Source organism: Vicugna pacos, chromosome 7 (genome assembly GCF_048564905.1).
Source record: "Vicugna pacos chromosome 7, VicPac4, whole genome shotgun sequence".
Classification (NCBI taxonomy): domain Eukaryota; kingdom Metazoa; phylum Chordata; class Mammalia; order Artiodactyla; family Camelidae; genus Vicugna; species Vicugna pacos.
Genome location: NC_132993.1, coordinates 24,859,999 through 24,885,510, shown reverse-complemented (window position 1 = coordinate 24,885,510; position 25,512 = coordinate 24,859,999). Strand labels below are relative to the sequence as shown.

Genomic DNA, 25,512 nt, shown 5'->3' with positions numbered 1-25,512 from the left:
CCAGACTGCCTGGAAAAATTCAATTCATCCTTCAAACCTCTGCTTAGACACTGCTGCCTGACATTGCTTCCCTGATCACTCCAAAAGCCCCCAGATGAGAGTTTCATCTTACATGTGCATTTGTCATTACTTGCTTATCATCTCACCCACTCAATCATGAGCAATTTGAAGCCAAGAAGATATTTTACTTATCTCTGTATCTCTATTACTTGGCATGATGGCATATGGTCAGAGTTGGTGTTTAAATAAAGTTTTTTTTGAATAAACAAACAAAAGCGAAATAAAACATGGGCATATTTACCACATTTTTTTGTAAACTTTGAGACTTTAATATAGCAAAATACACAAGGAATGAGATAATTATCATCTCAGGGCATCTACCAGAAGCAAGAAAAACATCATGTAGCATAAATTTTCAACACCACCTACCTTATTTACTTTGATAAAATATTTTGCAGAAACACCCGTGCATTTGTGCAAGTCAATTTCATCAATTCCTTTTGATCACTTTCTTGGTTTTGGAACTGAACAGTCTTATGATTTAAACCCTGGACCATTCACCATTATGAACTTACTTAAAATTTCTGTGTCCCAATTGAAAGCATAAAGAATTATTGATCAGTTTCATCATTCCATCCCTCACTCAAAGTCCTTTTGTCCGCATTTCCTCATCTATAAAATGAAAATAAAAACTACAGAAAGATCTATTGTGAGAATTAAGTGAGAAATATATACATATACAGTGCATTATGTTGCCTAGCACGTAGAAGATGCTTTGTAAATGGTAGCTATCAATACTACTACAAAGTGCAGTAGAGAGATTTGTTTTGAATCAAAAGATACTGAATTCCCTTTCTCCTTGTGCCTATTCAGGAAAAACAATTCTCATTTCTTTTTCTCTGTGCCTACTTAAGTATTAAAAGTTTCATCATCTCTGGTAGAAATGGGATATCATATCACTACAGTAATCATAATTCTCAGATGGTGATCCTCTAGATACAAAACCAATAAATTGCCATTGGCCAGAGAAAACAAACAGCACAGTTTATATTACCAGCTATGTGATTTGAGGCAAGTTATTGAAACTCTCTGTTTCTTATAAATTGGGGATAATATGAGTATGGATTTCACAAAGTGTTACAATAAAATAACACATACATCTCCTAGAATACTATCTGCTAGTTGTGAGTGCTATATAAATGTTTACTATTATTTATTATTATTATTATTATTAATTTTAAATCAATAAATACTGAATCAATAAATACTGAATATAAGGACTTACATCACAATCTGATTAGCAGTCCATCTAATTCCTCAATACCCTACCTTGGTGGGGCCACAGAATCAAAAGTAGTGAGATCTGTCCCTGACTGTACTACTCTTAGAACCACAGCTGGGACCTAAAAATATTATCTTGCACTAGAGACCACAAGTCCCCTTAAGTGAGTCAGAAATTATAAGCCTTCTGTATTTTGTTGTCCTAAAAGTGCTCCACTCTGCAAAAACCAACTTTTTAAAAGAGAGAAAAAAAATTAGTGGTATTTAAAATTTAAAAGCCATGGTAACAAATAACTTTCGAAGAGAAACTTCACATTAAGAACAGAGGTAGAACTAGAACAAATCATAATAAAATTTATATGGAACCATCAAAGACCTAGAATTGCTAAAGCATTACTGAAGAGAAAGAAAGAGGCTGGAGGAATAACTCTCCCAGACTTCAGACAATACTATAGAGCTACAGTCATCAAGACAGCATGGTATTGGTACCAAAACAGACATATAGACCAATGGAACAGAATAGAGAGCCCAGAAATGAACCCACAAACTTTTGGTCAACTCATCTTCGACAAAGGAGGCAAGAATATACAATGGAATAAAGACAGTCTCTTCAGCAAATGGTGTTGGGAAAACTGGACAGCAGCATGTAAAACAATGAAGCTAGAACACACCCTTACATCATATACAAAAATCAACTCAAAATGGATTAAAGACTTAAACATAAGACAAGATACAATAAACCTCCTAGAGGAAAACATAGGCAAAACATTATCTGACATACATTTCAAAAATTTTCTCCTAGAAGAAATAAAAGCAAGAATAAACAAATGGGACCTAATGAAACTTACAAGCTTCTGCAGAGCAAAGGAAACCAGAAATAAAACAAGAAGAAAACCTACGGAATGGGAGAAAATTTTTGCAAGTGAAACCGACAAAGGCTTGATCTCCAAAATATATAAGCAGCTCATACAACTCAATAAGAAAAAAATAAACAACCCAATCCAAAAATGGGCAGAAGACCTAAACAAGCAACTCTCCAAGGAAGACATACAAATGATCAAAAAGCACATGAAAAAATGTTCAATATCACTAATTATCAGAGAAATGCAAATCAAAACTACAATGAGGTATCACCTCACACCAGTCAGAATGGCCGTCATTCAAAAATCCAAAAATGACAAATGCTGGAGAGGCTGTGGAGAAAGGGGAACCCTCCTACACTGCTGGTGGGAATGCAGTTTGGTGCAGCCACTATGGAAAACAGTGTGGAGATTCCTCAAAAGACTAGAAATAGACTTACCATATGACCCAGGAATCCCACTCCTGGGCTTGCACCCAGAAGGAAATCTACTTCAGGATGACACCTGCACCCCAATGTTCATAGCAGCACTATTTACAATAGCCAAAACATGGAAACAACCTAAATGTCCATCAACAGGTGACTGGATAAAGAAGATGTGGTATATTTATACAATGGAATACTACTCAGCCATAAAAACCGACAACATAATGCCATTTGCAGCAACATGGATGATCCTAGAGAATGTCATTCTAAGTGAAGTAAGCCAGAAAGAGAAAGAAAAATACCATATGAGATCGCTCATATGTGGAATCTAAAAAACAAAAACAAACAAAAACAAAGCATAAATACAGGACAGAAATAGACTCATGGACAGAGAATACAGACTTGTGGTTACCGGGGGGGGGGAGGGGTAGAGGGTGGGAAGAGATAGACTGGGATTTCAAAATTGTAGAATAGATAAACAAGATTACACTGTATAGCACAGGGAAATATACACAAAATGTTATGATAAATCACAGAGGAAAAAAATGTGACAATGAGTGTGTATATGTCCATGAATGACTGAAAAATTGTGCTGAACACTGGAATTTGACACAACACTGTAAAATGATTATGAATCAATAAAAAATGTAAAAAAAAAAAAGAACAGAGGTAGAAGAGAGAATGTTTACATGGAAACAATTTTCTTAACTTTGCTAGTAACTTTATAAATTCCCATTACTGTATCCCTAAGCTATTCTCATCAAATTCTTCTGTTTATTACATCAGAGCTTGTTGCTATGAAAATGACAGAGATGGCACAGGTTCACCAGCATGGACCATTTTCCAAACAACTAAGCATCCTTCTCTACCATAAAAGAAATTTATGCCTGTCTCAGACATTTTTTTTTTTTGGTATTCTGAAAAATAAAACTAGATCTCACATATTCCATCTAATAATGAAGATGGGCCATTAGGTGTGGTGAATTTCTTAATAAAATATTAGTGACATTTGGAGAAGAAGATCTATTGATAAATACTTTGACTTATTTTTAATATGTCTTACTACCCATTATATTTAATAGTACTTTTACAACTCACAAAATTGTTATCACTTATGCTGTATTATTTGATTCATGTAGCCTCCAGTGACATCAGAAGACGTGGTTTTATTTTCCCATCTTATAAATGAGCACATGGATCCTAGAGAGACTAATTTGCTCAAGGGAAAATGGTAAATATTTGAACCTACATCCAGATCTCTTGGTAGTTCCTCTTGAACTTACTGCACCTCCACGTGTCTTAGGATACAGTCTTATTTTCAAATCTAGTAATAATTACAGTTTTCTGACTCCTTCATCTTCCTCTTGAAACAAAGAAGAACAAACCTGACTCCATATTAGATTAGATCTAGCCTTTGCACTCTGTTGCCTGTGCTTAGGCCATGATGACTCTGCACCTTTGTAAAAGAAAGTTGCCTATATAGTCTGAAACAAACACGATAACACATTCTCAAGGCTCTGCCTCCCAGGCCTGACCTTTAAAGGTATGATACTTTATCATTTCATACAGAGATAAAAAATTGCAGAATAGAAAATAACATTTATCTTGTTTGAGGTTTGTATGAACACTGTGACCAGACCTACATGGACAGATGCAAGAACAAAGGATTCTGACATCAAAAAGTCTGCAACAACCACCTATGCCCCCCTCTTTTTAGTATAAAATAAGTCTGAATCATTGTCAAGGTGATCTCCTTGGTACAAGATATTTTTTATGTTTTCTAACAGAATGTCTGACATAAGAAAATATGGTACACTTAATAGTATTGAAAAGAAGGTGGTTCTTTGGGACACTAGTCTACCATCTTCTTGGTCTGCTGGCTTTCTGAATAAAGTCACTATTCCTTGTCCCAAAACCTTGTCTCTCAATTTATTGGCCTATTGTAAGGCAAGCAGTATGAGCTTGGACTCAGTAACATTCTTTCTCTTCCTCATAACTAAGTTTTATTGACTGATTCCATGTTCAGACATTGTTTCAAGTGCTGTTTATATATCACAGTTATCACATGGAGGTAATTAAGGAAATAATAACTGTTGAGAAAGAAAAGCATTATATTCAAATACACTTGTAGTATGTTTTATTTGATTGCCACTAAGTACTTTAAGGAAACTAGAAAAACATCTGCAATGAAAGTATAAACAATTAACCTACATTCTAAGCTGAATTTGTTTTATTCATTGCTTTATTACTAACACCTAATACAGTGCCTGGCTTGTCATAAATACTCAACAAATATTTGTTGAACACTAGGTTTGTCATAATCAATAAATGCTTCCGATATATACAAAAAACTGAAATATACAGTTTTCCCACTACATGCTATATATGCATTTCTACAGCTCTAGATCCTACAGAAATAAATGATTCTATGTGTTTGAAAGTGAATTTCCAAGCAATGCATACAGGTCTCTGAGATGGCCTCTTTGGCAGGTTTCAACTAGACTGTTTGCTTGGAAAATCAATAGAGAGACATCACTTCTTGAGAGACTTTGGAGGAGGGGAATATTGGGTTGTTGCAAACTTTTATTTCTCCTTCTGTGAATACTCCTTCCTTTCTGTACTTTTCATCTCTGCTCTAGTCTCTTCTCCTTCATGAATCCTTGATATAGTGAAAAGATTCTGGGAAAAGCTGCTTACGGCTAATACTAGACAGTAAAAAAATGAGATCAAATATTAATTTAGTTTTAAGGAAGGAATCTAAAAGAGATCATGATTGTCCTTGACCCACTTAGGGGATGGGAGAGATGGGTGGATATTCAAGTCTGAAACAAAAATGTCAGAGAAGGAACACTTAGATAGAAGAGCAGAAGAAATGTGATAGATCAAGGGGAAAAAAATATAGTTCTTATATTTGCAGTGTGACCACAGGCTGTTGAAGGAGTGGAAGAAGAGCTTAGAAGGAGCAGAGCTGATGCAGTGCATCCTCTTTTCCTGAAAGGCTTTCTGAGCTTACAGACTCATGCTCAGTGCTTGGTTAATATCACTATGTTCTGATTTCCAGTCAAGATGGCAGAGTAATAGGACCATGAGCTCACAACCTCTCATGATCATAACAAAACCACAACTGTCTGCTAAACAGTCATCAATGGAAAAGGACTGGAACCTAGCAAAAAAGATCTCATTCAACTGGAAACATAAAGAGGGAACATGGGTCCTAATTAAACTTACAAGCTTCTGCACAGAAAAGGAAACCGTAAGGAAAACAAAACAAAAACCTACGGAATGGGAGAAAATTTTTGCAAATGAAACCGACAAAGGCTTGATCTCCAGAATATATAAGCAGCTCATACGACTTAATAAGAAAAAAAGAAACAACCCAATCCAAAAATGGGCAGAAGACCTAAACAAGCAATTCTCCAAGGAAGAAATGCAAATGATCAGTAGGCACATGAAAAAATGCTCAATATCACTAATTATCAGAGAAATGCAAATCAAAACTACAATGAGGTATCTATCACCTCACACCGGTCAGAATGGCCATCATTCAAAAGTCCACAAATGACAAATGCTGGAGAGGCTGTGGAGAAAAGGGAACTCTCCTACACTGCTGGTGGGAATGCAGTTTGGTGCAGCCACTATGGAAAACAGTGTGGAGATTCCTCAAAAGACTAGGAATAGACTTACCATATGACCCAGGAATCCCGCTCCTGGGCATATATCCAAAAGGAAGTCTACTTCAAAAAGACACCTGCATCCCAATGTTCATAGCAGTACTATTTACAATAGCCAAGACATGGAAACAGCCTAAATGTTCATCAACAGATGACTGGATAAAGAAGATGTGGTATATTCATACAATGGAATACTATTCAGCCATAAAAACCTACAACATAATGCCATCTGCAGCAACATGGATGTTCCTGGAGAATGTCATTCTAAGTGAAGTAAGCCAGAAAGAGAAAGAAAAATACCATATGAGATTGCTCATATGTGGAATCTAAAAAAAAAAGAACATAAATTCAAAACAGAAACAGACTCATAGACATAGAATACAAACTTGTGGTTGCCAAGGGGGTGGGGGTGGGAAGGGATAGACTGGGAGTTCATAATTTGTAGATACTGACAGGCATATGTAGAATAGATAAACAAGATTATAATGTATAGCACAGGGAAATATATACAAGATCTTATAGTAGCTCACAGCAAAAAAAGTGTGACAATGAATATATCAATAGATCATATGTATGTTCATGTATAACTGAAAAATTGTACTCTACACTGGAATTTGACACAGCATTGTAAAATGACTATAACTCAATAAAAAAAGTTAAAAAAAAAAAGAGGGAACAACAGTGGGACAATAGAAGGGGTATGCTTGTGATATAATTGAGCCCTACACCCCCAGGGTGACAAAAATTAAAGATAAGGAAAAAATATTGAAATCAACAAAAGAAAAGCAAAAAATAACATACAAAGGAACTCTCATAAGGTTATCAGCTGATTTTTCAGCAGAAACTCTACAGGCCACAAGGGAGTGGCATGGCATACTTAAATGATGAAAGGGAAAAATCTACAACCAAAAATACTCTACGCAACAAGGCTCTCTTTCAGATTTGAAGAAATCAAAAGCTTCACAAATCAGTAAAAGCTTAAAGAATTCAGCACCACCAAACCAGCTTTACAACAAATGGTAAAGTAACTTCTCTAGGCAGAAGAGAAGTAGTCACAACTAGAAACAAAAAAATTACAAAATGGGAAATCTCACCAATAAAGGTAAACATACAATTAAAGTTGGAAATTATGCACACACAAACTAATAGGGAAATTGAAAGACAAAAGTAATAAAATCATCTGTATCCACAATAAACAGTTAAAGGTATACAAAACAATTAGAAGTAAAATATGGTATCAAAACCAATGACTGTGAGGGGAGAAGGGTATGAATGCAAGGTATCTAAAATGTATTTTAAATTAAGAGATCAGCAACTTATAACAATCATGTATATATATAAACTTCCTATACCAAAACCTCATGGTAACTGCAAACCAAAAATCTATACTAGATATACACACAAAAAAGAAAGAGAAATCCAAATGTAACAATATAGTCATCAAACTACAAAAGAAGAGAACAAAAAGGAAAAAAAGACCTACAAAAACAAATCCAAAACAATTAACAAAATGACAATAAGAACATATGTATTGATTATTACCTTAAATGTAAATGGATCAAATGCTCCAAGCAAAAGTCAAAGACTGGCTGAATGGATACAAAAACAAGACCTGTATATATGCTGTCTACAAGAGACCCACTTCAGATCTAAGGACACAAAAAGGCTGAAAGTGAGGAGATGAAATGAGATATTCCATGCATGGAAACCAAAAGAAAGCTGGAGCAGCAATACTTATATCAGACAAAATAGACTTTAAAATACTGTTACAAGAGACAAAGAAGTACACTACATAATGCTCAAAGGATCAATCCAAGAAGAGGATGTAACAATTGTAAATATATATGCACCCCACACAAGAGCAACTCACTATATAAAGCAACTGTTAACAGGCATAAAAGGAGAAATTGGCAATAACACAACAATAGTAGGGGACCTTAACACCCCACTTACATCAATAGATCATCCAGACAGAAAATCAACCAGGAAAGGAAATGCAAGCCTTAAATGATGCATTAGACCAGATGGACTTAACTGGTATTTATAGGGCATCCCATCTGAAAGCAGCAGAATACACATTCTTCTCAAGTGCACATGGAACATTCTCCAGAATAGATCATATGCTGGCCCAAAAAGCAAGCACTGGTAAATTTAAGAAAACTGAAATCATATCAAGCATCTTTTCCAACCACAACGCTATAAAATTAGAAATCAACTATAAGAAAAAGCTGCAAAAACTGCAAACACGTGGAGGCTAAACAATATGCTACTAAACAACCAATGGATCACTGAAGAGATCAAAGAGGAAATCCAAAAATACTTAGAGACAAATGAAAATAAAAACATGATGATCCAAAACGTCTGGAACACAGCAAAAACAGTTCTAAGAGGGAAGTTTATAGTGACACAAGCTAACCTCAGGAAGCAAGAAAAATTTCAAATAAACAACCTAACATTACACCTGAAACAACTAGAGCAAGAAGAACAAACAAACCCCAAAGTTAGTAGAAGGAAAGAAATTATAAAGATTAGTGCAGAAATGAATAGAGACTAAAAAAAATAGAAAAGATCAATGAAACTAAAAGCTGGTTCTTTGAAACACTAAACAAAATTCATAAACCTTTAGTCAGACTCATCAAGAAAAAAAGGTAGTGGGCCCAAATTAATAAAATTAGAAACAAAAAAGGAGAAGTTACAACTGACACCACAGAAATATAAGGAATCAAAAGAAGCTACTATGAGCAACTATATACCACCAACAAAAGGGACAACCTAGAAAAAATGGACAGTTTCTTAGAAAGGTACGATTTGCGAAAACTGAACCAGGAAGAAATAGAAAATATGAACAGACCTATTGCCAGTACTGAAATGGAATCAGTAATTTAAAAACTCCCAACAGACAAAAGTCCAGGGCCAGAGGGCTTCACAGGTGAATTCTACCAAACATTTAGAGAAGAGTTAACACCTATTCTTCTGAAACTATTTCAAAAAATCGCAGAAGGAACACTTCTGAACTCATTCTATGAGGCCACCATCATTCTATCAAAATCAGACAAAGAAATCACACACACAAAAAAGAAAATGATAGGCCAACATCTCTTGTAAATATAGATGCAAAAATCCTCAACAAAATACTGGCAAATTGACTCCAACAATGCATTAAAAGGATCATACACCTTGATCAAGTGATATTTATCCCAGTGATGCAAGGATTTTTCAATATCTGCAGATCAATCAATATGATATACGACATTAACAAACTAGAATAAAAACCATATGATCAACTCAGTAGATGAAGAAAAAGCTTTTGATAAAATGCAACATCCATTAATGATTTAAAAAACTCTCTAGAAAATGGGCAAAGGAGGAACATACCTTTATATAATAAAAGCCATATATGACAAACATCATACTCAGCTAACATAATACTCAGTGGTGAAAAGCTGAAAGATTTCCTCTAGGATCAGGATCAAGACAAGGATTCCCACTCTTACCACTTTTATTGAACATAGAATTGGAAGTCCTATCCACACTGGGCAGAGAAGAAAAAGAAAGAAAAGGAATCAAAACTGTAAAAGAAGAAGTAAAACAGTCACTGTTTGCAGATGACATGATACTATACACAGAAAATCCTAAAGATGCTACCAAACACTACTAGAGCTCATTAATGAACTTGGTAAAGTTGCAGGATGCAAAACTAATATACAGAATCAGCTGCATTTCTATACACTAACAACAAAATAGCAAAAAAAGAAATTAAGGAAACAATCCTATTTACCATCACATCAAAAAGAATAAAATATCTAGGAATAAACCTACTTAAGGAGGCAAAAGATCTGTATTCTGAAAACTATAAGACACTGATGAAAAAACTGAAGTCAACACAAACAGATAGAAAGATATGCCATGTTCTTGGATTGGAAGAAACAGTATTGTTAAAATGGCCCTACTACCCAAGGCAATATACAGATTCAATGCAATCCCTATCAAATTATCAATGACATTTTTCACAGAACTCAAACCAAAAATGTTAAAATTTGTATGGTAATACAAAAAAACCCAAATAGCCAAAACAATCTTGAGAAAGAATAGAGCTGCTCCCTGACTTCAGACTATACTACAAAGCTATAGTAATCAAAAAAGTGTGGTGCTCACAGAAAAACAGACACAGATCAATGGAACAGGATAGAAAAATTCAGAAATAAACCCATAAACCCATACACTTATGGTTAATTAATCTATGACAAAAGAGGAAATAATATACAATGGAGAAAAGACAGTCTCTTCAGTAAGTGGTGCTGGGAAAATTGGACAGCTACATGTAAAAGAATGAAATCTGAACATTCTCTAACACCATATACAGAAATAAACTCAAAACGGATTAAAGACCTATATGTAAGACCAGATACTATAAAACTCCTAGAGGAAAACACAGGCAGAACATTCTTTGACATAAATAACAGCAATATTTTTTTTGAATCAACTCCTAGAGTTATGAAAATAAAAGCAAAAATAAACAAATGGGCCCTAATTAAACTTAAAATCTTCTGCACAGCTAAGGATACCATCATCTAAACAAAAAGACAACCTACAGAATGGGAGAAAATATTTGCAAATAATGCAATCAACAAGAGACTAATTTCCAAAATATACAAATAGCTCCTATAGCTTAATACTAAAAAGATAAGCAACTCAATCAAAAAACGGGGAGAAGACCTAAATAGATATCTCTCCAGAGAAGACATCCAGATGGCCTACAGGCACATGAAAAGATGCTCAACATCACTAATTATTAGAGAAATGCAAATCAAAAACTACAATGAGGTATCACCCCACACCAAGCAGAATGGCCATCATTAAAAAGTCTACAAATACTAAATGCTGGAGAGGGTGTGTAGAAAAAGGAACCCTCCCACAATGTTGATGGAAATGTAAATTGGAGGACAGTATGGAGGACTATGGAGCACAGTATGGAAGTTCCTTAAAAGCTAAAAATAGACACCATATGATCCAGAAATCCCACTCCTGGGCATTTACCCAGAGAAAACTATAATTAAAAAAGACACCTGCATGCCAATGTTCACAGCAGCACTATTGACAATAGCCATGACATGGAAACAACCAAATGTCTATCAGCAGATGAATGGATAAAGAAGATGTGGTATATATATATATACAGTGGAATACTACTCAGTCTAAAAAAGAATAAAATAATGCCATTTGTGGCAACATGGATGGACCTGGAGATCGTCATTCTAAGTGAAGTAAGCCAGGAAGAGAAAGAAAAACACCGTATGATATCGCTTCTCTGTGGAATCTAAAAAAAAAAAAAGAAAACATACAAATGAACTTATTTACAAAACAGAAACAGAGTCACCAACATTGAAAACAAACTTATGGTTACCAAGGGGTAAATGGGAACGGAAGGGATAAATTGGGAGTTTGAGATTTGCAGATACTAACTACTATATATAAAATAGATAAACAATAAGTTTCTACTGTATAGCACAGGGACCTATATTCAATATCTTGTAGTAACCTATAATGAAAAAGAATATGAAATGAATGTATGTATGAGTGAAACATTATGCTGTACACCAGAAATTGACACAACATTGTAAACTGACTATACTTCAATAAAAAAAGAATGCAAATTTTAAAAAATATATCACTATGTTCTATTTGTACAATGGCTTGCAGATTTTAAGTTTTTCATAATCAGTTTTCATTAGATCCATTTGCAAATCTGTGAGGCCAATACATCAGAGGCCATTATCTTCGTTTTACAGGTGAGTAAACTGAGGACCTCAAAGGTGACATAATGTGCTCAAACTGCCATTAAGTAGCAGAGTCAAGTAAAACCAAAGCATCATTTCCTACATTCTCCTGGGGAAATAGAGGTGAGCAGAACAGTAGCCAGGCCTGTTCAGAATAGGATGAGAGAAAAGGGTTAGAAAATTAACAGACTGTTTGGAATAAGACAGGATAAAACATAAAGAAATTAATGTGTTGCCAAAAGTTATGTGAATTGTTTTTTCATTTACTCAATCAATATCTTTACTCTACTTGAAGCATATAGACCACTATATTACGTATAGAAGAGAATACAGTGATGTTAGCATATGGCTTCTACCAAGAAGGGTACATATAGGTTTCAGAAGTAGACTGAATTATAAAAGGGCCAACCTGTGTTTTGGGACCAAAGAAAATTGTTTGAGAGGCTCAAGGCTACCCACTGTAATAAAGATTAATGGTGATAAAAGAGAAACTATGAGATACAAGTTCCAAGTTCAAAGAAATCTTCTCTTTCCTTGAATATACTTTGGTTGGTTCTTGAGTTTTTTCCCTCAAAAAACCCCAAAAAGCACACACTTTTATTTGATCTTGATTGGTGTACACTGCTAACTCATGTTATGCTTATCTCTGGAGGAAGACGAAATGGATGGATCAACAGCAGCCACTTTGGACCTTGAATATGAAGGTAACACATTAGCATGAAAAAGCAGTGATTTTAAAGGTAGATGGGTCCCCAACTACTTGGTGAAACTTCTTCCAGATAATTTGGGCAGTCTATCTCTCCAAGTTATTACCTGAGAGGAAATAAGCCTATTGTTCATTTAAGCCTGTTTTCTTTTGTATTTTTATTTTATACACAGCCAAACCGAATCTGAACAGATGTGACTTTCATGGCACTCTTACACCATGATACCTATTTCTCCTTTCCTCATCTTTCCAATTTTGTTATATCTCAGTTTATTATTAATTCAGTATTATATTCACATTATCAATAGTATGGAAATACTGAAATAAAATACACTTCATTCTCCAAGGCACACAGTGCTTGGGGGATTTGTTCACTTCCTTTCTGGCTACACCGATGCCTCGACACAGAATTGCCCTTTGACCAGCTCTAATTATGGTGTTCTGTAAAAGAACCCAAGTTTCAGTGCCTAAAAACTATTGGGTCAGATCGTAGGCTCACCAGTGGGAATGAATGGTCCTGGAAGTCAAAGGAGCAAACAACAGAACCTTAAGAATTTAAATTTCATCATAGCTCATGTACCAGCCATGGTCCCTCTCTCTACACTTAAGGTTGCTCACTCATTGAAAATTAATTTATCATAAAGTATGTTTGAAGGTAATACATTAGTACTTATAGGGGTAAGAATAAGAGAAAGTCTTTTATACTCAAAACTAGATTGTCAAAATAAATCATGATATATCAAAATATTGCTATAAGAAATATTGAAGATGGTATAGTAGAATATACAAGGACTTGATAAAAATGTTTCATATATACACTTAAGTGAAAGAAGAACCTTATAAAGCAAAAATTTTTAATTAAAAAAATGTTTAATTAAAAAGGAATAATATACTCCTAAACATTAATGCTGTTTTATATCATATCTGAATTATAAGTTATAGTTAATTTATATTTCATTCTTTATGCTTTTTATGGTTTTAAATTTTTTTACAGTGTAATTATTTTCCACTTGAAATCAGGAAAATACATTATCAAGGAAAACTAGGGGAAATGATGAAGAGAGTCCTTAAGGCCTAACATAATCACTCTGGGCTCCCTGACAAAACAAGAGAGAAGGCGAAACACGGTTGCTATGTATCTGCTTGTGTGATTTTATGTAATAATTAGAAAATGCCAAGAGAAAACATTTAAATATCTTGAAACAAAAGCAATTAGAATCTTAAACACCAGGATGGAAATGCTCAATTAACTTAAAAGGAAAAAAAAAAACTTCCCCACTGAGTTTCATGTTGCGATTAGAACAAATGTAACACATATTGTGTGCCTGGCTTGAAAAGACATAATGCAGCATCCCAATTGCAAAAACGGAATTAATTCAAATTAATTTCCATAAGTACATGCGGAAAACATCACCTGAAAGACACTGAGAAGAAAACAACACAAACTATGTGTTAGATTTAATGGCAATATTTCTAGTTCTAAGGAGGCGTTTGTGTAGTCTACCACAAATATCCATAATAATGTAATTCCCACACATTGACTAAATTCCTACTGTGTGAAAAGTATTATGCTGCTCCCTGTGGAAAACGCAAAGCTGCAGATCCTCTGCCCTGAAGACACTTACAACCTAGTAGGAAAAATGAGCACAACTAATCATATGCAAGGCCATCAGGGACGTGATGAGAGAAGTAAGCAGTGCTCCATAGGAACTAGGAGAAGAGAGGAATAGACTTTGTTTTTACCAATAATCTGAAACAGGAAATGAACTTCTCAAAAACAATGTTGGCTGATGATTTCAAATTGGAAATTATTCAACAAACTTAGTGTGGAAAGAAAGATGATGTAAATTTTCCAGAAGAGTTTGCAAATTGGAAGAGAAATAAAATGAGAGTCAATTTGGAAAAAAAAAAAAACAGTGGAGGTAGAGGGTCAGAGAAGGCATAAAGACATCTGAAAACTAATCACTTGAAAGCATTAGGTGTCCAGTGGGCAGAAACCTAGGGTATGGGTTAATGGATCACACATTAGTTGCAACTCAATGTTACAGCCCAAAGGCCTAGTCTGGGTGTTCAGTAGGTGAAGGACACAAAGGGCCTCTGTGAACAGAGCATGAAAAGAGGATTTATTCTAGTGAAACCACAGCTTGAAAAGAACATTCCATTAACTCAGAAAAAAATACTAATCACCTGTCAGTCATCCGAAAAAGCACTAAAGGTCTTTACAGAATCAAGAACAGGGGAGAAAAACCCAGTTCTTAGCTTGAACACTGATATCACTTAAGTAAAAACAAAGAAAAAGTTGGAAAAGAAAGAATTGTAGTGGAAAGAAAAAGTTGAAAAAGCCAGAATTATACGAGGAAGAAAGAAAAGCAACCAATGGTATTACACCTACCAGCTAAGACAATGACAAAATCATGTAACACATCACGGTTAATTTAGGAACTGTAGCTTTATTAATTATTGACTAAATCAGACTGCCATTGAGTCAATCAAATTAAGGCCAGAACAAACCGAATCTATTGCACTCTTGCTGACTGAACTGTTTTTTTAAGACATGAACTTAATAGGATCAAATTAAGTAGAGTTTTAATTCAAAGTCAGGAAGATACCTGAAACAAAGGTACTTCAGTCATGATGTCTAAGAGTACCTGAAATAGTTCTTGGCTGGTAAGTAGCTATTTTATTTTTTAATTTTTTTGCATTCTTTTTTATTGAAGTATAGTCAGTTTACAATGTTATGCCAATTTCTTGTGTACAGCATAATGTTTCAGTCACACATATGCATACATATATTCCTTTTCATATTCTTTTTCATTATAGGTTACTGCAAGATAATGAATATAGTTCCCTGTGCTATACAGAAGAAACTTGCTGTTTCTCTATTTTACATACAGTAGTTAGTATCTGCAAATCTCGAATTCCTAATTTATCCCTTCCTATCCCATTTACCTCCTGGTAACCATAAGTTTGTTTTCTATGTCTGTGAATCTGTTTCTGTTTTGTAAATAAGTTCATTTATGTCTTTTTAGGTAGCTAGTTTTTTGAGAGCACTTCAGTGCTCCTTTTTCTGTGGGCCACTTCAGTTAACTGTTGTATGGCCACAGGTTTTTAACCCTGATGAACTTTCTTGCAAAGATATTAGTTAGGTGCAACTTGATCTCTTCAGCTCAGTAAATGTAGGGGATTCGAGCAATCCATCTTCTTTATTGGGTAGCTCGCAAAAAGTGTAATATGCATGTTCTGATCATTAGAGTTAGGACTAGAAGATGCTAAGCAAACTTTTTTTCTCTCTTTACTCTGTCATTTACTCCTCTTCTCTATATTATACTTATTCATTGTAAATTGAAATTAACTTAACTTACATATATTATTTAGGAAGAAAAAGGTTAAACTGATACTTGAGGTTTAAACATCTTTATGGTAATGCCATAATGGCCACTTTAAAATTATCTTTGATTCACTCACTCAGAACAGTATGTTGTATACCTAAACAATTACCATAGTTTTTATATCGTCTAGAAGTAAATTAATTGTAAATAACATTCAATAAAATATTCCTCATACTTGGGCTGATACTTGAGCTCATTCCTTCATCAGCAAAGGAGAGAGATTTATAAGACAAACTTTAAGTAGTGTCTAAGTTTGAGAAAGATAGATAAACCTGAAGCCACTCAGCATACCAGTTTTACCCTCTGACCACCAGAACTGAGACTCTGAAATACCAGATAAACTCCAGAGCATCAACCTAATTCTACCTAAAGCGAAATTTACCAGCTCTTTGAGTCCTGGATGTCCCAAATATTATCCGGGGTCCACTCAGTTTGGTATATTAAAGTTTTCTCCATATTTTAGTAGAACCTGAAGTACCATCTTACCTTCTGCTTCTGCTCTATCCTTTTTTCTAGTTGTTCATCTCTGACCCTCTGATTCTACCTTCTTATGTGGGGCACCTCAACATCAGACCTCCAGAACATGTCCAGCTGTGTCCACATAGCACCAAGTTCGTAGTTATGAGATGGCTCACAGGGTATAACAGTACTACACAGTGTATAGTGAGTCCTTAACACAACCTTTAACTGCTTTGCAAATATAGATGAGAATAGAGTCACATTCCACATTTTCACAACTTTATAAAAAGGCAAAAACTGACAATTTAAATTCCATTAAGTCAAAGTAAGATTTAATTTTTTAGAAAACAAAACTAAGAAAAAAATATGTTACAGGTTTCTTAAGCAGACATACAACCTTAATTAAAATGAGGAGTCTTAAAATGACACAAATGAATTTATTTACAAAACAGAAACAGACTCATAGACTATATATATAAAATAGGTAAACAACAAGATCCTACTATATAGCACAGGAAACTATTTCAATATCTTGTATTAACCTATAATGAAAAAGTATATATATGTGTGTGTGTGTGTGTGTGTGTGTGTGTGTATGTATATATATATATATAAACTGAATCACTACGCTGTACACCAGAAACTAACACAATATTGTAAATCAACTATACTTCAATTTAAAAAATGAGTCTTTACTAGATTGCAGAATATGTGTGTAGTCACAACAGATGCTAATTTATTCCCAGATGTTGGATTCTGGGGTTACCACTTTGTTGAAAAGAAGACCTTAATTCTGGGTGCCAAGGTTTAGGATTTTGAATAATCACTTAGTTGAAATCATAGTATAAAAGAAGACTGGACAAACCAAGAGAATTGCAGAAATGAACTCGGATAGTGAAGTAATGCCAGAGAGTATTGGTTTATTGCCTGTCCCAGTGACCTCACGAGGCCAGTGTCCTGCTTGCATGAGGCCAGATCTCCTGGACACTGGAGTCTCCATTGTTGCCACAGCTCAGCCTTTTCTTAACCTCCTAAGTTTCTCTCAAACATAAGTGTTTTCTCCCTCTCAGTTTTCATATTTCGCTTGTGACATACTGATGTTTCTAGTTTTAAATATCACAAACCTTTATAAATTTCCATGATTGTTGCTTTGAATTTAAATTTTAAAAAATTATCCAGGAGTTTGAACATGTTCCGGCATATCGTTTGTTAACCAAGATCTTGTTTTCTATGAAATAAAAACACTCAAAGGCATTACTACCTCTGATAATAGAAACAAACCTGTGGGCTGACGCCATCGGTCATTTTAATAATTGACTAGATTAGGAAAAGCCATTGACTTATTTCAGGCCTTGTTCTCAGCCTGTGATTAACTCTTGAAGAACAGCTGGCCAGATCGTCATCATCATGACCGAGAGGTTATCACTATACAGCTACATCAAGGCCAAGACCACACCATTTCTATGTCTGACTTGTGAGGATTTTAAACTCATAAGCAGTGAGAAGATTTATCTTTGCCTTCCAACATATCAAACAAAAAAAACATACATTCATTCACAATACAATACTAAGAAACTGTGCACAAAGGTAAGTCAGACAGGACTATTATTTTCTGAGAAACTGACTAGGGTGGGTCTCCTGGGTCACCATAAGATACAAGATCATGTGGATTGTGTATGTCAGGCTCCAAAGTGAATTTATTAATGCTTTCCAGCTATCCACACATTAGGAGAATGGAAAAGAGTCAGTGCATATGAATACAAGGTGTTTTTGACACCAAAGCCTGGAATCTACAAACAAAAGGTGTCCTGAAGGCACAGAAAATGTCCCAGGAGGCTACCTCTGCTAATGTTAGTTTTAAGACAAACACTACAGAAATTCTTTTGCACTTCAATCAATTCCTTTTCCTTGGTTGAGGCACAGATCTTTACTAACATAATCTTATTTACCAGCTGCTCAATCCATTTTACAAATTCAACCCTGTTGAAATAGAGTATCAGGGAGAAGAATATTGAGAAAATTTCTATAGTCAGTTAGTAGTCAGTGTTTTCTTGAAACCAGTATTAAATTCACTATTTATAAACATTAGAGAAAGACATAAAAATAAAGTTATCAGACCATCAGTCAAAGCTACAAGAAATCTTGGTAATTGTCAGAGTAGAAATGACAAGACTAAGTGAAAACACCAGAGCAGAAATAAGCTCTTCCCTGAAAAACAGGAGGGGAGCTTCTGTCTTCTCAGTCCAGAAAGGTTCCTCTATCTTCCTCCCTTTGCTTTATAGGCAAAAGTCACTGTGTCTGTAAGATTTTGTCAGTGAAAATTATGCTGTAATCTTCCATCTATAGATTCGGGAGATAATTAAAATATGAGTAAGAGTTTATCTTTGTTATGAGTAAGGTCTCATTTTTCTAGTTCTCACATCGATTAAAAAGCAGTGCTCGGCAGAGAAAAACACTATTTACTCTACCAATAGATTGAGCCATAGGGTGTTGCCAGTATTCAACCATTTTTCACCTACAAAATTGGAAACTTCCTGGAGTGCAACTCAACAAGTGAAAGCAATTTTTCTACAAATCTTTGATTTAAAAAGACAGACTTTTCTACATTCTGATATGAAAACTTTTCCTACTCTGAGAACTCCCAAATGCTCTTCCAAAATCGTCTGACTTCCCCATTCTTCCTCCTATTCTCCCATCTGGTGGTGGGCCCTCTTAGTGGTCATAGGGGTATCACTTGTGAATGGTGTGGATTTTAGGCACACCTTTCTTTTCTAGAATATTGTAAAAATGTTGGCATTAGTAGCCCAGGACTACCAAAAAACGCCAAAGGTCATATGCCTTGTGTTCTTTGAATTGAGTGGAGCAGTTCACCAGAAGCTCTCATGTCAAACATTATTTGCCAACTCTACATGAATCTGGAGGAGGAAAAGAAAAAATTGAAAGGAAAGAAAGTTTAAAATATGTACAGCATTTTTAATACTATGTACATACTAAAATAACAGAGGGGTACTGACCTCTATTAGACTTGAATGACTGAAGATGATGCAGTATTGGCACAAAGCAGAATCAGAAGCAATGATTGTAGTCTCTGTACTCATAATGCTCACTTGGTGGTAGCAGCATAAGTGAAGTTTATCATGTTAAGAAAGGTCCATGTGTTTTAATATATAGCTTTATTATTATTATTATTCATGTATGACAAGGCCAAAAGGTCAGAAGATCACTGCTGTGGAAAAGCTAGTTTGTTACACTCACAAGAAATGAGGGCATTACTATGTCATGGCGGGGGTGGGGAGACATCACACAGAGAAGCAGTCAGGAAGCAGAGGGAGGGGGGAAAGATGGAGACACACCTTTACTGTGATTTCCACAGGAAGAAACAGGCAAGACAAGGGAAGCACGCTTAGGATTAGCCAGTTTGAATAATTTCAGTGGGTTCCAGGGCAGAGGGACTGTCCTTAGTTGTCTGGTACTTGGTCCTGGGCTGATTAGGGCAGAGGGCTAGTGACTGGGAGTGTGAGAGCTCAGTAGAGAAGGTAGTTAGGGATGTGGGCTCTGGATTAACTGGTTTGCCACTGACAAGTGTGCTTGCTGATGAACAAATCGTTTACTCTCTCTAGGAGATGGCTAACTCTGGAAGAAGCAGCCCCTCCAGGTTAGAGAGGCTCCAGGTGTCAAAGCATCAGAATACAGAGGATAAAAGACCTGGCTCATCCATTACATTGTCTAATAGACACCTAGGAGGTGTCAAGTCATGGGTTCCTATCACAGCTCTGTGAGCAATTATCTGTGTAATAGATAAAGGGAATCACATCTCTACCCTTTAATTCTTCCACTGGTAAATTAAACATTATTTGACTAGATAAATCTTAAATATATTAGGTACGTGTTTAGCATTCTTTGAGTTAACGATCACATGACAAAAGGAGATGCCTTATTATATTCAACAAGATGACTCTTGTTCAGGACAAGAGTTCAGTAAATTTAGTCTAATATAGGAAAATCAGGTTTGAGTACACCTGTTTTTTAAAACAATCTCTAAAGTAGACAAGTTGTTACTGCAACTTAAAAGCTAGAATACCTGCTTATGCTTAAAGGCTTCAACTACATTGAACTTGGCTGCTGGGATTTTTAAGCACTGACAGGTCCAGGACTCCTTCAGAAGCACTATCTTACTTTTACTGATTGCTGACATTAATAAACAGCAACTGTATTTTATCTTCCATTAATTCAGCTTTCATATACTAACAAGGATATGGAGAGCTCACCACATAGGTGGTAACCCCTAAATTTATACATAGTCATTGGTAACCAGCCCAGCTATAAAGTGTCTTAAAGCAAAATACAAATGTAGACTTGAAATTGTAAGATGAAAATCAGAATGCTGTTCTCAACCATATGGGAATGTTCCTGAATCATGCACGAAATGGGATGGTTCTCAGAACTCTGCCTGGTGCCTCTGCCATGTTAAGCTGGGTATGTGATCCTTATGAAACATACACCCTTCTGACACTCCTAAGATTTAAGTAATAATCCTTTACCTTTCCTGCTCCTAAATAGAAAGCCCTCTGATTAGACATTATTCAACATCTTTATGTTTTGTTTGTATATAAGCACATTTTTGAAGTGCAAAGATTCCAGTGATATGTGTGCTGTGTGCTGTGTGTGTGTGTGTGTTTGTGTGTGTGTGTGTGTATGTTTCCCAGGGGAGGCGGGAGGTGGAGCAGAGAAGGGATGGAGGAATCAGGTCACAAAACAGTATGTAAAGTGTTATCATATCTTTATAAGAATAAATAGGTATACTTAAAGATCTGGAGAAATATATAGTCAAATGTAAACAGAATTCGCCTTTCAGTGATGAAACTGTGGTGATTTTAATTTTCTTTTTCATTTGTTTTTGTATTTTCTGAATTACTTGCAATGAATATATATACATTCTTTTTATAATGGAGGAAAATTAACTTATTTCTATCTGCAAAACAAGCATCCCTATATCCTTAGAGAATTTTTTGTGAAGACATTACTGAATATTACAAAATTTAAATGTCAAATGGTCACTACAGATCACTGTAGATCAGTTTTCCCCACTTTCTTTAGGAACTTCAGTCCCTAATTATTTTTGTCCCTTAATGGAGGCACTGGGGACTGAATCCAGGACCTTGTGAACACCAAGCACACACTTTATCACCAAGCTATACCCCCACCCCAACTTCAGCCCCTAATTATTAAAATCTTTGGCGTATAGATAACAGTTAAGACAATAAAACATGCCACTATGGAGGAGACTCTAAGGAAAGACTGTTCCTGGGGACAGCTCAGTCAGGCCACCCTATAGTCTTAAGGGCACAAGAGGTGAACAAAAAGGAGAGAAATTCCGTATTAAAAAGAATTAAAGTAGTTCATCAGTCACTGCCAAGGTCTCAGTTCAAACAATTGCTCGGTCCTCGGGTCCTCAGGGTTCATTCTAGTAGGCACCTGAGGGTGACAGGTGTATTTAAAAGGCTTGCTCGCTTGATTAGAGTGCCACAGTAATGAAGGCATGGTCTCAAGAACACTGCTTTTACCAGTTAGTTTTACATAAGGAGCAACTTTTTTGCAGCCACAGACTTGCCGGTATATCCAGCTTGGTCTTCTGCAAACGCAAGGTTCGCAAACAGAGGAGCCTGGGGATAAGCATGTGGCGAAAGCAGCACAATTCTATAACCACCATTTCGAGACTAGCTTAGACTTTGTTCCTGTGATAATGGGGTCAACATCACCTTTAAACAGAAATCCTAGAGCTTCTAAGGTGGGACTAGACTATAGACAGATCAGTTTAAGTTCGCCTTTTAAGTAAACCCCCCAGCTCAAAGCAGCGGGGAAGCTCATGTGACCCAGCAACCTATATCATCTGATACCAAAGGGGCAAAATAACTCTGAGAACTTGATGCTTTGTTGTTCATCCTGTTTTCAAAGTCCTAGAATATTAGGATGGTATGTAAAACTTGAAAAGGTTGGAGAAAATAGCAGACAATGGTCCTCGATAAGTAACTGAAGTGGCAGTCACTCTTGGTTTAATGTCTGTGCTCATTCCTCTTTATCTACATCAGACTTTGTGCTTCTCATTTACTTCCATGAGTTATTACAAAAGAAAAGATGGGAGAAACTAATTTAAATTGGGTGAAACTTTTGCAAAGATCCATATTAAAGAATTAACATCATCTTTGTAGAAGCACTAATTAAATTGTTCTCATTGCCTACAACACAGGAAGCTCCCCAAGTCTGTACTTTAACTGCCAAGCAGATGTCACAAATATTTTATCAAATATGCTTAGGGTTGAAATTATTTTCATTAATTAATCACTCTTTGAAATCATCGGTCAAAACTTCATGTTAAGGGCTAACGCATTTTCGAATATATTAATCCCCATAATTCTCCTTTAAGTGAGTATTATTAGCTCTGTTCCAAAAATAAATCACCTGAATGGCCATAAAAGAATGTAGTTTGATAGGCAGAGCCACGGCTATAATGCAGATTTAATGAATCATAGACCATGGTGCTAAGTTTTATTTAGTCAGTCTTTTTATAGGTTCTAAGATTAAAGGTCATATATCTTCCCTTAGATATCTCAACCATAGCATAATTTTACCAGATGGAATGAGAGGTAATTGACCGATGTGTTGATAATTAAACTCTAGGTCTCTGCCAATAAACTCAACTTATGGCACGTAGGGTTTTTGTGGAATAAGATCATTATCTATAGAATAAAAATATAAATGTTTTAATTGGCATTGTTCGGATAATACACTGGCTGACCAGATTAAATAAGCTATCTGAAAAGTTTACAAGAAATGTTAAAAAAAAAAGGAATGCAATGTTATTCATTTGTCATCAAAATATGCAGAACAATAACATATCTTTTTTATTTAAAAAAATAAGGCCTACCCTCTTAAGGTTTCAATACCACAATACCTATAAGCACAACGTTAACTATAAGTGCGTTGTACAGATTTCTAGACATTTTACATCCTGCATAGCTGAAACTGAACCTGTTAAACAGCAACTCCCCAGTTCCCATACCTCCCAGCCCCTGGCAACCACCTTTTGATTTTCGACATCTATGAGTCTGACTATTTTAGATACCTCATTTAAGTGGAAATGAGCATTTGTCCTTCTGTGACTGGCTTCCTTCACTTAGCATAATGTCCCCAGGGTTTGAGATACTTGCACTCCTGTGTTTATTGCAGCATTTTTCAGAAAAGCCAAGATATGGAAGCAACCCAAGTGTCCACTGACAGATAAATGCATAAAGAAAATATGCTACATACATACAATGAATATTATTCAGCCTTAAAAAAGACATATCTCTATTTTTAACTTTAACTTCCTATTATGAAAAATTTCAAACTGAAGAGCACAATGGATCTCCATGCTCCTGGGACTCTGATTCATGATTCATGATCACCAACCATGACGAACTCTGTTTCATCTCTCCCCTTCACCTGTACTGGAAGCAAACCCCAGGTGTCACATGATTTCATCCACTAATATTTCATATGTATGACTAAAAAGTGAGGACTATTTTATATACATTACCATAATACCATTATAATATCTGAAAAATGAGGTAACAATCTTTCAATGTCATTCAATATCTTGGAAGGTGCCTATTTCCAGCTGCTTACAAATATAAAAAATGTTTTACAGTTGTTTCTTAGAATTGGAATCCAATGAGACACACCTTGCAGTTGACTGCTTTATCTCTTGTCTCTGTTAATTTATCAGTTCCCACTCTATCTTTCTTCTTCCTCTTTTCAAATTAATCGTTGAAGAAAGTTGAAGTAAGTATGGCATTTATCCTGTTGTCTGGATATTGTCATTGCATCCACAGATGTCATTTAACTGTTCCTCTAAACTCCACAATTTGAAGTTGATGGTTGGATCAAAAGTGAGCAGAATTAGGGTCAATTTTTTTTTCAATAATACTTCATAGATGTGGTAATATTCTTCCATCAGGGGCACAAGATGTCCAATATTATCTAGTTTTGTGATGTTTCAGCCATTGATGATTATTACCTAACTCGACTGATCTAGTAGAATTTGCATGATGATACTTTACTTCTACAATTTCTTCATTTTTTAGCTGGAATTCCTTTACAAAAGGATTTCTACTCTATTAACATCTCGTTAAAGAGTGGTACAAATTTGGTAAGAAAGAATAAAGGATTTATTTCTTCCTTCATTGAAAAGCTTATTTACCAGTTTACCTTAATTATCACAAGTTTAGGATCTTTGGGAGGTCTGTTACACATTTTCAAGGATTTTATACTGATGAGGACCTGTATGGTAAAAAAGTTGGGACTTTTAAGAAAAGCCAATGTATTGCATGAAGCTGTCACTCTGTACCTTTGTACAATGTATACATTGTAGGTCCTCCTAAGTAAATGTGTTTCAAATTAATAAAAGACAACCAACGTGAAAATATAAAGATGTGCCACGTATTACAGGTAGGACTTTTCACTGCTAAAGGATTGGTAGCGTCAAAGGGGCTGAAGTGTCATAAAACTAAAGGCATCCTCGGGACTTAGATGTTGAAAAGGTAGGAAACTACTCATCTACCCATGACAGGAAGTAGGATTTTTTTTACCTGTTTATCTTTTTTTCTTCCGGTTTTATTGAGATATAATTGACACATAGCATTATATAAATTTAGGGTGTCTAGCATAATGATTTGACATACATACATCATCAAATGATTATCACGATGTTTAGTGAACATTCATCATCTCATATAGATACGAAATTAAAGAAATAGAAAAAAATTTTTCCTTGTGATGATAACACTTAGGATTTACTCTCTAGAAACAACCTTTATATATGACATACATCAGTGTTAACTATATTTGTCATGTTGAACATTATATCCCTAGGACTTACTTATCTTATAACTGGAAGTTTGTACCT

General features: G+C 35.3%; 1 protein-coding gene across 2 annotated transcripts in view; it reads right to left on the bottom strand.

Moving 5' to 3' along the window:
- Positions 1–486: 486 nt before the first annotated feature.
- IQUB (IQ motif and ubiquitin domain containing) overlaps positions 487–25,512 on the bottom strand; it is a 163,909-nt gene continuing 138,883 nt past the window's right edge. The window contains exon 15 of one of the 2 annotated variants that reach the window (XR_012074307.1): positions 487–672. The gene's annotated coding sequence lies outside the window, so the exon portion shown is untranslated. Of the gene's footprint in view, positions 673–23,989; positions 24,056–25,512 lie in introns of those variants that run through there. The other variant, XR_012074305.1, reaches the window with a different exon arrangement.